The sequence below is a fragment of the Leptonychotes weddellii genome, chromosome 7, assembly GCF_054177405.1.
Source record: "Leptonychotes weddellii isolate Sample4059 chromosome 7, ASM5417740v2, whole genome shotgun sequence".
NCBI classification, from domain to species: Eukaryota; Metazoa; Chordata; class Mammalia; order Carnivora; family Phocidae; genus Leptonychotes; species Leptonychotes weddellii.
The window spans coordinates 34,509,221-34,522,102 of NC_138375.1; positions in this window are offsets into that span (position 1 = coordinate 34,509,221).

Consider the following 12,882-nt stretch of genomic DNA (forward strand, 5'->3'; position numbering starts at 1 on the left):
TAAAACAATCATGTCATATCACTACCCATTAGAATGATTAACATAAAAAAATACTGAGAATTCCAACTGAAATTCTCATACATTGCTGGTGGGAGCAGGAAATTTTAGAGCCCCTCTGGAGAACAGTTTGGCAGTTTCTTATAAAGTTAAACATACACTTATCATATGACCTATGAACTTCAACTTCTGGGTATTTACCCCACAAAAAGGAAAACTTACGTTCACACTATAATTTGTATACAAATGCTTATAGCAGCTTTATTTAGAATAGTCAAAAACTAGAAACAACCCCAATGTTCTTCAATAGGTGAATGGAAAAACAAACTTATTTGTAGGCCCCAAATCCTTTGACAGACTGTAAGCTTTCCCATTTCTTTTTACCATTGGTGCATGGACTCTTCTAGTAGCTGGGACTAAGGAGCACTTCAAGGCTTCAGAGTTTATGTAGGAGCCCACTTATAACTATCTCAGTATTCAGACTGTGGCTGTTTCTTCATTGTGTATGGTCATTAGAACATGAAATTTTTAGTGTCTAGACCCTGGGCCTCTGTCTAGACCAATCTCAATGGGCTGCTAAAGTTTCAATCTTCTCTTTACTACTCTGGCTTTGATTTCTCTCCATTTTTAAGATCTGTATATTTTTTATTTATTACTTAGAACCAAGTAATTTATAACTTTTTATTTGATTTGATCCATCCTTTCTATGGGCCCATGTGTGTATGTGTGTTTATGCACGGAAAAGGGGCTCTGATGGCATATCTATTTCAGCTCATTCCATCATGATGGAGAGAATCTCAGATACTTACTAAAGATTGAGAATAACCTTAGGAAAAAAAAGTTGTCTGTAGATCCACAAAGGATAGGATAAGACCTTAAATTTCATTTAATTCCCCATCCCCACTATGCACACATATAAACATAATGTTCTTACAGTCATATAAGAACTTATGCTAGGAGGTACTCAATATATAGTTGTTTAATGAATGAATGTGTGAATGAAAAATGTCTAGGACATAATACACTGATATGTAAAGCAGAGGTCTTCTCAAAAATTTCTCAACCTTTGTTTATGGCAAATAATTACTTTCATTATTTATCTCTCTAACAAATCTATTTAATCCTTTATATTTGCCAAAATATCATTAACTTTCAAAGTTTATGGTTGTGTAATGTTTGTGTATGTTTGTTGGCCAATTATTCCACCAATATGGTGCATGCATGCTAAAATCCAGGGGTGTAGCATCACTATGGAAACAGAATAAAAATATCCCTGACCCTGTCAGAGAACATTAGAGAAGGCTTCCTATAGGCAACTGCATTTGAACTGAGACTTAATAGATAAATAGACGGGACCATGGGACGGGCAATAAGGAAGGCCACCCTCGGCTAAGTGAACAACAGCAAATGCAAAGGCAATAAGAATTGAATGAGGATAAAAGAATTTATCCTCTCCTAATATGACTGGAGAAATGCATATTTGTTTCAGGGTGGCACAGGGGCTAAGAAGGCATGAGAGGTAAATTTGGAAATATTGGCAGAGTGAGATCATGGAAGTTATGTTATGCCATTCTAAGAGCTGTGGATTTTATAGTGTAGGAAACCTTGTGTCATTGAGGGATTTTAAGAGGAAAACTATTTGATCAAATTAGGGATTTATTTATTTAAAGATTTATTTTCATGATTTTAGAGAGAGAGAAAGAGAGAGAGAGCACGTGCTTGCACATGTGGGTTTGTGAGCATGAGTGATGGGGAGGGGCAGAGGGAGAGAATCTTCAACCAGACTCCCTGCTGAGTGTGGAGCCCAGGCTGGGCTTGACTTGGAGCTTGACCTCATGACCCATGAGATCAAGACCTGAGCCAAACCTGGCATATCTGAGCTACCAGTTGGTCACTCAACCAACTGACCCACCTAGGTGCCCCTCAAATTAGGGATTTATAAGGCACCACTTAGAGCAGTGTAGAGATGATTTGGAGATGAAAAGGTCTAGTTAAGTGCTTGGTAAGAAATTGTAAGGCCCTCACCTAAGGTAGTAGAAGGGTGAGATAGAGAAATAACTAGGTGTTCAAATCCACAAGATTTAGTAAAACCTGGAATATGTGAATGGGCTGAAAAATAGACTTCAATTAACAAAAAGTATTCAGCCCATGTAAACTATTATTCAATTTCAATATCATCTAAAAATTTGAATTGATTTTCTGATGAGAAGGACATACATTATTTACCCAAGAAACTTTTTGGGTCCATAGTTAATACATATGTAAAAAGTGTCTCTAAATTATCTGAAAGTGGTCATACACGGATGACTCTGACAAAAAAAAAAAAAGTCTACATAGCTAAATTTGTCCCTCACCAAGACACTTCCTTCTTCCTATAGTTATAAAATTGCAGCCCAAATATGAACTGTGAACACATTTGCTTTCACCAAATTCAGGCAACCTTATTTACAGCAGCAGCATCTGCAGACAATGTTTAATTGTTTCTTCTTTTCAATATAACCAAAACTACCCAGCATAACTTTTTTTTTTCAAAGAGCCCAAAGCATAAAGATGGAATTTTAAAGTGCAGCTTTTTGTAGTAACAGTTTGAACAATTTCTAGAAGTTGAAAAATGCTGATTGGTTGCCTAGAGGGTTATGCTAAGGAAAACAAGACAGAAATCCAAGCCCTAGAATTCATGAAAACCTTTGTCATGGCAAACAATAGTGAAACCCAACATTGCCTGGAAGGGGAAATTTGAGTCTGCAATCTGTTAGACTTTGTGCACTGATAGGCGATAAGACTCTGTGCTGCATTTGGAAAGGAATACAGTAAACACAATTTGGACAGATCTGCCTCAGGCTTAACATGACACAAGTGCTCTGTAAGTGAAAAGAAAAGGCAATTCGGGACACATTACAAACTGCTTTTATTTTCTAGCATTAAAGCTAAAATGTCAAGTAATATCTATTAACAGGAAAATGTCCTCTTTACTGTGTTTAATCTAGTCTTTATAAACATTGATGTGGAGGGAGAAGATAATTATTATTTTTAAATAGGAATATATGTGAATGTTTGGAAAATTCTATCACAGAGGCACTTTAGATTTTAAATATGTTCCCACTCCAAAACAAACCTAATACAAATTACAGTAGATGTAAATACTTATAAGTAAATCTGAATTAAAATTCATTTTCTACAATAGAAAATAGTAACTAATGACTATAATTATTAGCTATAACAGCAATACATCTTTGACACATAACTTTCCTGCAGGAACCCACAACCCAGGAGGGGAGAAAGAACAGCACCACCACCACCACCAACAACAACAGTATGTTTAATTATGTTGGGTCAAACATTTGATGACCTGAGATAGAAATTACCTACATTTCCAAAAGTAAAGCATTTGACCAATACCTTGAAACTAGGTAATCTGTGGAACTGTACACAGAGACATCTTTAAAATGTCCCCACTTATTTAAAAATTATAAAAGAAAAAAACTTACATGACTTATGAACATTTACTAAAGAAAAGTATTCTTCACTGGTAGAGCATATTAATTAGTTCCTATGAAGTGGCATGTATAACACAAAAAGTTGTACGGCATTTGTTTTAAAATTGTGGAGGGGATTTTTGGTTGGAGAACAAAATTCATTTTCTAAACTTTGATACTGAGACAAAATTTCTTCCCTTCTAATAATCCAAAGTAGGTGGAATTATTCATATAGTTTACAATTATATGTACACAATATAAATAAGATGAACAAGAGTTGGACAACTATGTGGGTTGAATTTTAAATATACCGAGATAATGGTTTGTCTTTTATCATCGTGACTCATCTGTTTTACCTCATATTTTCTGCTTTATATTGGCTGTGAAGGAACATTTTCTAATTCTTAAGGGACTTGCATTTGTTCTTTGACATTTTTAAGTATAAGACTAAGAAATCTATAACAAGATAATATATTAAACTTTATTTGAGTTTCTTTTTTTTAAGATTTATTTATTTTAGAGAGAGAGCACAAACAGGAGGGGCAGAGGGAGAAGGAGAGAGAAACTCAAGCAGACTCAACTCCACACTGAGCATTGAGCCCCACTCAGGGCTTGATCACATGACCCTGAGATCAGGACCTGAGCCTAAACCAAGAGTAGACTCTTAACAGACTATACCACCCAGGCACCCTGAGTTTCTTTTTTAATTTAAAATACTCTCTACATAATTTTCACATTACTATAATTATGCAAATTGATTAAATAATTTAATATAATGACATTACATATATCATTTCCCTTTTGATATCATGACATTATATGTATCATTTCCCTGAAACAAAGCCAGAATTAAGAAGAAAGTTCCACTTAATTTATAAAAGCTTAGAGCAGGGACTTTTCCTTCTACTATTCTAGGAAAAATTGTGTGGTGGACTTGAAAGAGCAACAAAGACTTGAGATTGAATCTAAGTTCTACAACCATAGCTTTTTGCTTTGGGAAAATTAACTAATATTCAAATAAATGAAAATTTTAATTAATCTCATTTTCTTTGTCAACCTTAAAAATAAAATATCCAGTTAGCTTACCAGGAAAATCAGTTTATTCAGGAATAGCGGAGGAATTGCAATTTAGGAAATGGAAACCACAAGCAAGAACAATTTTGTTCTCTAGAACAAAAAAGTAGAGCATTATTTTATGCAGGAAAAGAGGAAGCAGAAAGGAGCTGTGTGGAATCAGAGTTCATTGGAGGAGAGCAAGAGTTCAGGGTTGTGGAGACTTCTCATTGGCTGAGTTATGGTGGTTCTCATTGGTTGGGTTGTTGCTGAGCAAGGAGAAAATCTGTGATGAGTAGTACATACTCAGGACTTCTCGACTCCGTTTTGTATGAGGTTTTCCTTTGCTCATTTTCACATTTCACCCTTTGATCAAGATCTCTCCTCAAAAGCATCACTGATCAGGGTTTCCATATTTAATGCCACTGTCAGGAAGGACATTTCTTGGTTGTCATGTGCCATGTCAGAGGGAAAATGTACAGATTGGAAACCACTGAGACACCATTTGAGGAACAAGGAAGGTTGGGAGGAACTCTCAGGCATTTCCCACCAAAATCTAGATCTTATCAGGGTTATAAGCATTGGAGATCATCTCAATTCACTGGGTTAGCATCACTCTATTTTTCATGTTGTGTCTGAGAAGGTTAGATAAGCAACAGGTATGGAGCTTAAACATGATTATACAAAGTAATAAGAGGGGCAGAATAATGACCCCAATTTCTATAATAATTCTAAACAAGGAGCCTAGACCTGAAGATAACCAGCTAAGGAGATAAAAGGATCATGGATCATTAGGTGAAATTTTTTATAGCCAATGTTTTTCTTCCCTAATCATATGTAATTGGGTTTCCACTTCTCCAGAGGAATTTATCTATGCACAGAAGGGGGTGTTTGCCATTACACAAACACCTCTTTGCTCAGCAAGTAGATAAGCAAGGGCCATGTAATTGTCTAAAACTACATTAGCCAGCAAGTCAAGTGATCATTGTCCAGCTGCAGCTGCCTTGGGCATGGAAACGGCTAGCTCCCCTAATGAAGAGATTTCTGATCATGCATTCATTGGCATTAACTCTGGCTGAAGAGAGAAGGGATATCTCCATGGAGGAAAGCTGAGAGTAATGTTTGCCTTGTGGAAGTTTCCCTTTAAGGAGGCCATGGAGGCTCAATGGGATGAAAGAATGGAAAGATCAATGGGAGGCTCCTGATTTGTTATGAATGTTAACAGGGACAGCTAAATGTCCTAATGAGCATTAGCCTTCAATTCACCAGCCATCTAAACATTTATATGCCCATGGGAAATGCCATCCATCACAGACAAAAATGAAACAGGGTAGAGTGCAGAGGACTCCAGTTAGTCCGGTTATTGATAGATCCATTAGCTAGAATTTCTTGATATTTTTCAAGCCAGAGATCAGAGGAATTCGGGTGACATTCTGTGAGGTACCACCCCATCCTCAAGCATTCTTTTCTAAAAGCTGTGGAAAAAGGAGTTAGACCATTTGTATTTCCCTTGGATGCAGGGGATAGATCATATTTAAATAAGAAGAAGAACATGGAGGGTGAAGGTCATACAATTGGCAAAAATGGAGGTATCTAGCTGAGCTAGTACAGTTATGACCAGGGAAATGTTGAAACAGGGTACGGGGATGCCTGGCTATAACAGCGTGTTACAGCAGGTAACATCCATACACTTGCAGTATAATCAACAGTGGCATTTGGGATGAAGGAGAAATTAGTTATAGATAAGATGATTAGAGTATCTGACATCATGACATTATCTGACATCACATTGGAGTTTCTGTTGATAGATCCATCAGTTAGAAAGGTTTTTCCCTTTTTGCAATAGATTGGGAAATGCAGATAAAAGCACTGTCTTTCCAAGAAAAGGAGAAAATAAGACAAGAAGCAACAGCAAGAAAAAGATATACAGGCCTGATCCAGTCATCTTGGGAAGGCTGTTTCCTTCACATGTTGTCTACTTCAATTCTTATCTTTATTTTCAAGTCAACAGTTGGTATGAATGTCCAATGTTTGGTACTTTCTTTCAGGTGTGACATGTGGATCTGAGAGTCTATTCCCTGGAGTTTGGTGGCACAAAGAATTGACTAACAGAACCTGATAGGGGCCTTTCTAATGAGGTTGAAAAGAGTCTTTCTGAAGATGTCTTTTCCAATTATGAACTCTCTGGTTTATAAGGAGTGATGCTTGAGGTCTTCATCTCCTGGAACCACGCCGTGAAAAGTCTGCCCTACTAAAGCATGGCTATTTTCAATAGATTTTGTTAGACTTTTGCAACATTTAAGTATATTTCCTTTTATCAGCTGTGGATCAAAAGAAGTAGGGACTAAATACGTCAGGCACCTAGTAATTATTTTGAAAAGAAAATGTTTATGGGCCACAAAAACGATAAACTTGAGATTTAGAAGGACTAAATGCAGTGCTTTTGGGCAGGGTTTTTGAAAGGTCTCTACAAATTTTGCCAATTGAGTCTTAATGATGTCATTAGTGATTTCGACTAGCCCTGAGAATTGAAGGTGGTAAGCACAGTGAAACCAGCCAAATAACACAAACTTGTCGAAGTACCTGACCAGTAAAGTGAATTCCTGTTACTATGAAGTTCAAAGTGGGAGGGGTATCCCCAGGTAAAAATGATCCTTTCTGATGGGATCTTAGCCACAGAGGAAGCAATAGCCTGTCTACAAGGTAGACAGACTCTTATTTAACTTATGCAAACAATGAACTACATTGCCATGAGAAAAGAGTACTCAAAAGTTTTTAAATTCTGGAAGGATCAGGATGGGAAAAAAGTAATTGTTTCATCTTTGTTTACAAAGATTTTACCAAATTACTTTAAGTCATAGATAGTTTAAGAGAAGACATTTCCCTAAATCCAATTCAGTGGTATGATCTTAAACCATCAGAGACCTATATTCTAGAGTACTTGTCAGAATGCTTTTCATGAATTTCTCTGAAGATGAAACACATTTGCAAAAGCATCAGAATAAAACAATAACTGTATAGATGACAAAAGTCTTAAAAATGCCCATTATTAAAGATCTGAAGAGAATTAATTATAATGGAATTGACTAGGGGGTTTGCTTATTTCTGTGACATACATTTTAAAATTATGACTGATAACATTATATCAGGACACAGTAGACTTCAGGAATTTCATATAGGCTTTGGAACACTTATATTAACATATACTTATACAAATATAAGGTGAAGAAGGTTTAGTATAATTCTTATTTGACATGCTTTCCTGTAATTTAGTATATCATTTAAGCCTAATTTAGTCTTTTTTATAAAGAGAGAGAATGAATCCTTTGAGATGTTCTAGAGACCTTTTGGAAAAACCTAAAGTTAGTTCAAAGTTTAAAAGACTTCACCCAGAATTTGATTTTGGGGAAGGTTGTCAAAAATATTATCAAAAGTTTTTGGACACTTGACCAAACAGGATCACATATAATTATGAAACAAGACTTAATAATTATCCATTTAACCAAAGTGACAAAAATAATTTTTAAGGCAAATATATAAAGTTATATAGTTGCAAAAAGTCTTAGCTCTTTTTTAATAAAGATAGTTTTTCTAAGTAATCAAAAACCTGATAAAGACAGAACACAGAATAAAAACTTCACTTCCTGGGCAGATTACATTTAAGGTAAATTTGTTTACAGTTTCTTATTAAGAGCAGACCAATAATCTAAAAAAACTGTCTTTTTAACAGAGAGAAAAAACAAATTCTAATTCTGCACCAGTATACTTTTAAAATTCTTTTTTCAACTTAAATAAATTCATTCGGATCTTAGCTTGACCACACATAAAAATCCTTTCTCAAGATTTCTTTTATGCAAATCTTCTATAATTTAGTATATCAATTCAGCTTTTGTCCTATCCTTTTCCTTTCTTAATCTGGCAATAATTTTTCTTTAGGACAAAACTACTTTCTCTTTCCTCAACAAAGTGCATTTCCATTCTTCATACCTCTTTTACTGAAAACACACATCCAATTTCCCTTGTCTTCCTGCCTTTATATATAAATATATGCATATTTAATGCATATATTTATAAATATAAATATAAAATATATAATATTTATTGTATAAATATAAAATATATAATATAAATTATACAAATTATATATTATAATATATATATATTATATATTATATAAATTATATATATAAATTTTATATTATATATATAAATTATATATTATAAAATATATAATATTTATATATAAATATAAATATAAAATATATAAATATAAATATAAAATAGTTAATTAGTGTACAAGCAAAATGAGTTTATTTGGGAATAGTAGAGGAATTAGAATCTGGGACATGGAAACTATGGCAAACCATAGACAAGTCCAGAGAACAAAGGAATGGAATCCTATTTTATATAAATTATATAATAAATATATATATAATATTTATTTATTTTTTATTTTTAAGTAATCTCTATACCCAAAGTGGGGCTTGAACTCATAACCCAGAGATCAAGTGTCACACACTCCACTCACTGAGTCAGCCAGGAGCTCCTATTTTTACATATATTAATTAGAACTCTTATCCTTAGCATTCTTAATTCTTAGTGAAAACTAAGAAGGAAGCAATTGTGGACTGGCAAATTTATAAATGCATTTCATAATTTCTAGAAACATATGTTCTTTTAGCTAATGCAATCTTTCAATGTGACACCAGACATGGTTACTAACAGACCTAAATTTATCTTTCTCTGCAATTGGAAACCAAAAGTAGATAAACTTATTTTCAGTAGTAAATGTTTTAGTATTTTATCTTGTTTGGAAAATGATCTCAATGAAATTCTAACATTTAATTTAACTTAGCAAAACTCTATAAAGTTTCTAATTACCAAAAAGAATTAGGGAAGCTATTTTTTTTAGCATAAATACTATAAAACATAATTATTGTATCTAAAATACATTTTTATCTATTTAAGTTACTTGTTTCCAAAACTTATGTTTAGATTACTCATAAAACCTTCATGAGACCTTTTCCTGCTAACAAATTTTGAAGACATACCTGCTTTTATTAAACCAACAAATGAAACTAGCTTTTATTTATCAAAGATTATCTCAAATAATGTAAATTTTAAAAACATTTGTGTTAGTTTACTTAATTTTTATAAGCTCTTGCTCTTATTTTTCTTTAAACTGATTAAATAAAGTTCTTTACAAATTAATTTTGGCTGCCCCATCTGGAGGTAGAAAAATATCACATATTCATAACATACATACATAACATACAGACAGACGTGGAGTTCTTAGAGCTTTTGTTTTAAAAATTTTAGACATGTCTCAGGTACAAACCCAAAAGAATAGTTGGATCCGAATTGTGTTTCTGGCAGATAAACTAATTTAAAGTTCTCTGCTCAAGTTTTTTAGTAAAGATTTTTGGGTTTTGTTTTGGTTTTTTTTTTTTCTTAAGTTTTTGTTATTGTTTGTTTTGTTTTGCATGGTGTAAGGATCATTTTAGAGCTGTTTTTGGAGTCCTTTTCTTTTAGAAGCTTCTGCATACCAATCAAAGAATGCATACCATTGCCTCTGAAAGGCTTGGAATCCTCTCTTTTAAGAATCTCTCTTAGTTTATTTAAATTTATCTAAAACAAATCCTCCTCAGAATGGCATTACAATTTCCAATTATCCAAAAGTTCACATAATTTTCCAGAAAGGCACAAGGTCCTAGTTCAAGGACCAGATGAACCCTATCTTGCCTTTGGATTCCCTAAAACCTCTAACTGTGAGGGGTTTTGTTTTCTAATAGCTATGGTGACACACTGGGAATCACACATTTTAATCCTTGAACAGGGTAGCTTACCAAAAAGCTTCAACAGAAGAGAAGAGAATAAACAGAAGTAGAAAACAAGTGTCACAATAAAGTTTGACAACTCAGAGCATAGAATGGAGAACCAGAAGTTTAGAAAACAGGAGTACTCACCAGGAATGGCGATGCCTTCATAAAAGCAGATCCTGAATAAAGTCAGAGAGCTCGGCCAAAAGGAGCGAGCTCAAATCCGAGAAGAGACTTACCGAATAAGCAAAGAGAAAGATGACTCAGAAATGGAGAGTGTGCGGGGTTCAAGTAGGTACTGCACATGATTCTAGGGCTCGTTTGTTCCTCATGTTTTGTCTCCTTTGGATCCCACTTCTAACAATGTGTAATGTCAACCTTAAAAATAAAATAGCTAATTAGTGTACCAGCAAAATGAGTTTATTTGGGAATAGTAGAGGAATTAGAATCTGGGACATGGAAACTATGGCAAACCATAGACAAGTCCAGAGAACAAAGGAATGGAATCCTATTTTATAGAGGAAGAAGGAAGGTGGGCTGTTTGAATTGCAAGTTCATTGCAGGAGAGCAAGAGTTCAGGGTTGTGGTGACTTCTCATTGGCTGAGTTGTGGTGGTCCTCATTGGCTGGGTTATTCTGCCCAAGAAGAAAATTTCCCTTCCTCCTGCTGGGGTAGTAAAGTAAGCTTCTTATCAGGAGATGTAAAGTAAGCTGCAACAAGTGGTACATGAATGAGAGCTCCCCCTTTAAGACTTCCTGACACCATTCCGAATGACATTTTCCTTTACTCAATTGCACATCCTCAAATTCAAAATGAAACTAATAATAAGAAAAGGAATAGCGGACCGCCTGGGTGGCTCAGTAGATTAAGTGTCTAACTTCAGCTCAGGTCTCATGATCCCAGCGTCCTGGGATTGAGCCCGGCATAGGGCTCCCTGCCGGGGAGCTTCCCCTCCCTGCCAGAGGCTTCTTCCTCTGCCTGCCCCTCCCCCTGCTTGTGTGCTCTCTCTCTTTCTGTCAATTAAATAAAGAAAATCTTTAAAAAAAAAGAAAAAGAATAGCAACAATTTTGGAAGATTCCTTTAAGATTTAGAGATGATGTGTGTAAAGAAATGATCAAGGGAGTCAGCACACAGTAAGTTTTCAAAATATAAAAAAAGTCCTAGAAGTAAAAGAGGTAGTCATTAGTAAGGGTGTGTAAGTATCACGACTATAGGTGAATGCAAAATCATTTTATTTAATATTCTAAATTATTAGAATTATTTTAAAAGGGAAGATTTATTTTATAAGCAAATATCTTTAAATTACTTCACATTCTTCTTAAATCCGTTTTAACAATATCTCCCCTCTTTATGACAGTTTATCCTCATTGAAGATAATGCTATGCCAAGTTGTATTCATTGTCAAGACACACTGCATCAGACACCACACAAAATGACAGACACACAAAAGTGAAAAAAGTCTTTAAGAAAGCCACAATTAAGTCTATTTAAAGAAATGACTATGCTTATGAATCATTATTGGAGTATAGAAAATGTCAGAATTATGGAAATATCAAAGATACTTGTCAAGTACAAGAGGCACCATTTGTGAAGTGGGTCTTCATAGAGAAGGGAACCCTTGAGAAAAGTTAAAAAAATAGAAATGAAATGGCAGGCAACCAGTTGTGAGAGTTTAGAGTAAGAAAGCTTTCCATATCAAAAGACAAAAGTCTATGAAATTATTTGACATTTTGAGGAATGGCCCTTAATATGGTATTGTAATATTTAATAAGAATAAAGATGATGTACAAATGTGATTGAGAAGAAACATAGGGCCAGATTTGCCATGCTAAGAATTGGAGATATTTTCTTTTCCTTGAAGGTGATGGAGAATCAATGATGAGTTTTAGCCAAGGAATGGCATACCCAAATTTTCATTAAAAACAAAAATAAATAAATAGACAGATAAATAAATAAATAAATAAAATGTGGTTTGGAAGATAAAAGATAAACATTAGGGACATAAATTGCAGAATATAAATGAGGGGCCTAGATTTAGGTAAGATACAACAAAGACACTTTTAAAAATTATAGAGTGAAACATGAGGAAAGAAAAGGTATTTCATCTCAATTTGCCAAAATCAATATCAAAATCAATATTTAATATCATGATTCTCTCTGCTACTCATAACATTTCTTCACAATTAGAACAAAAATATCACCAATCTTTGAAACAGTCTATGGTTTTTCAGGTTAGGTGATCAAATTATAAGTATTTGACATAATTTTCTCAATTAACCATTCCTTAGCTCATTACACTATAATTGGCAAATAAGTTTGTAATTATAAAATAAAACATTATTTATTTATCTATTTTATTACTTGTTTTTTATTCCAGTATAATTAACATACAGTGTTATATATATTAGTTTCAGGTGTTTAATATAGTGATTCAACAATTCTATACATTACTCAGTGTTCATCATGATAAGTGTACTCTTAATCCCCTCACGTACTTCACCCATCCCTCTCCCCCCCCATCTCCCCTCTGGCAACC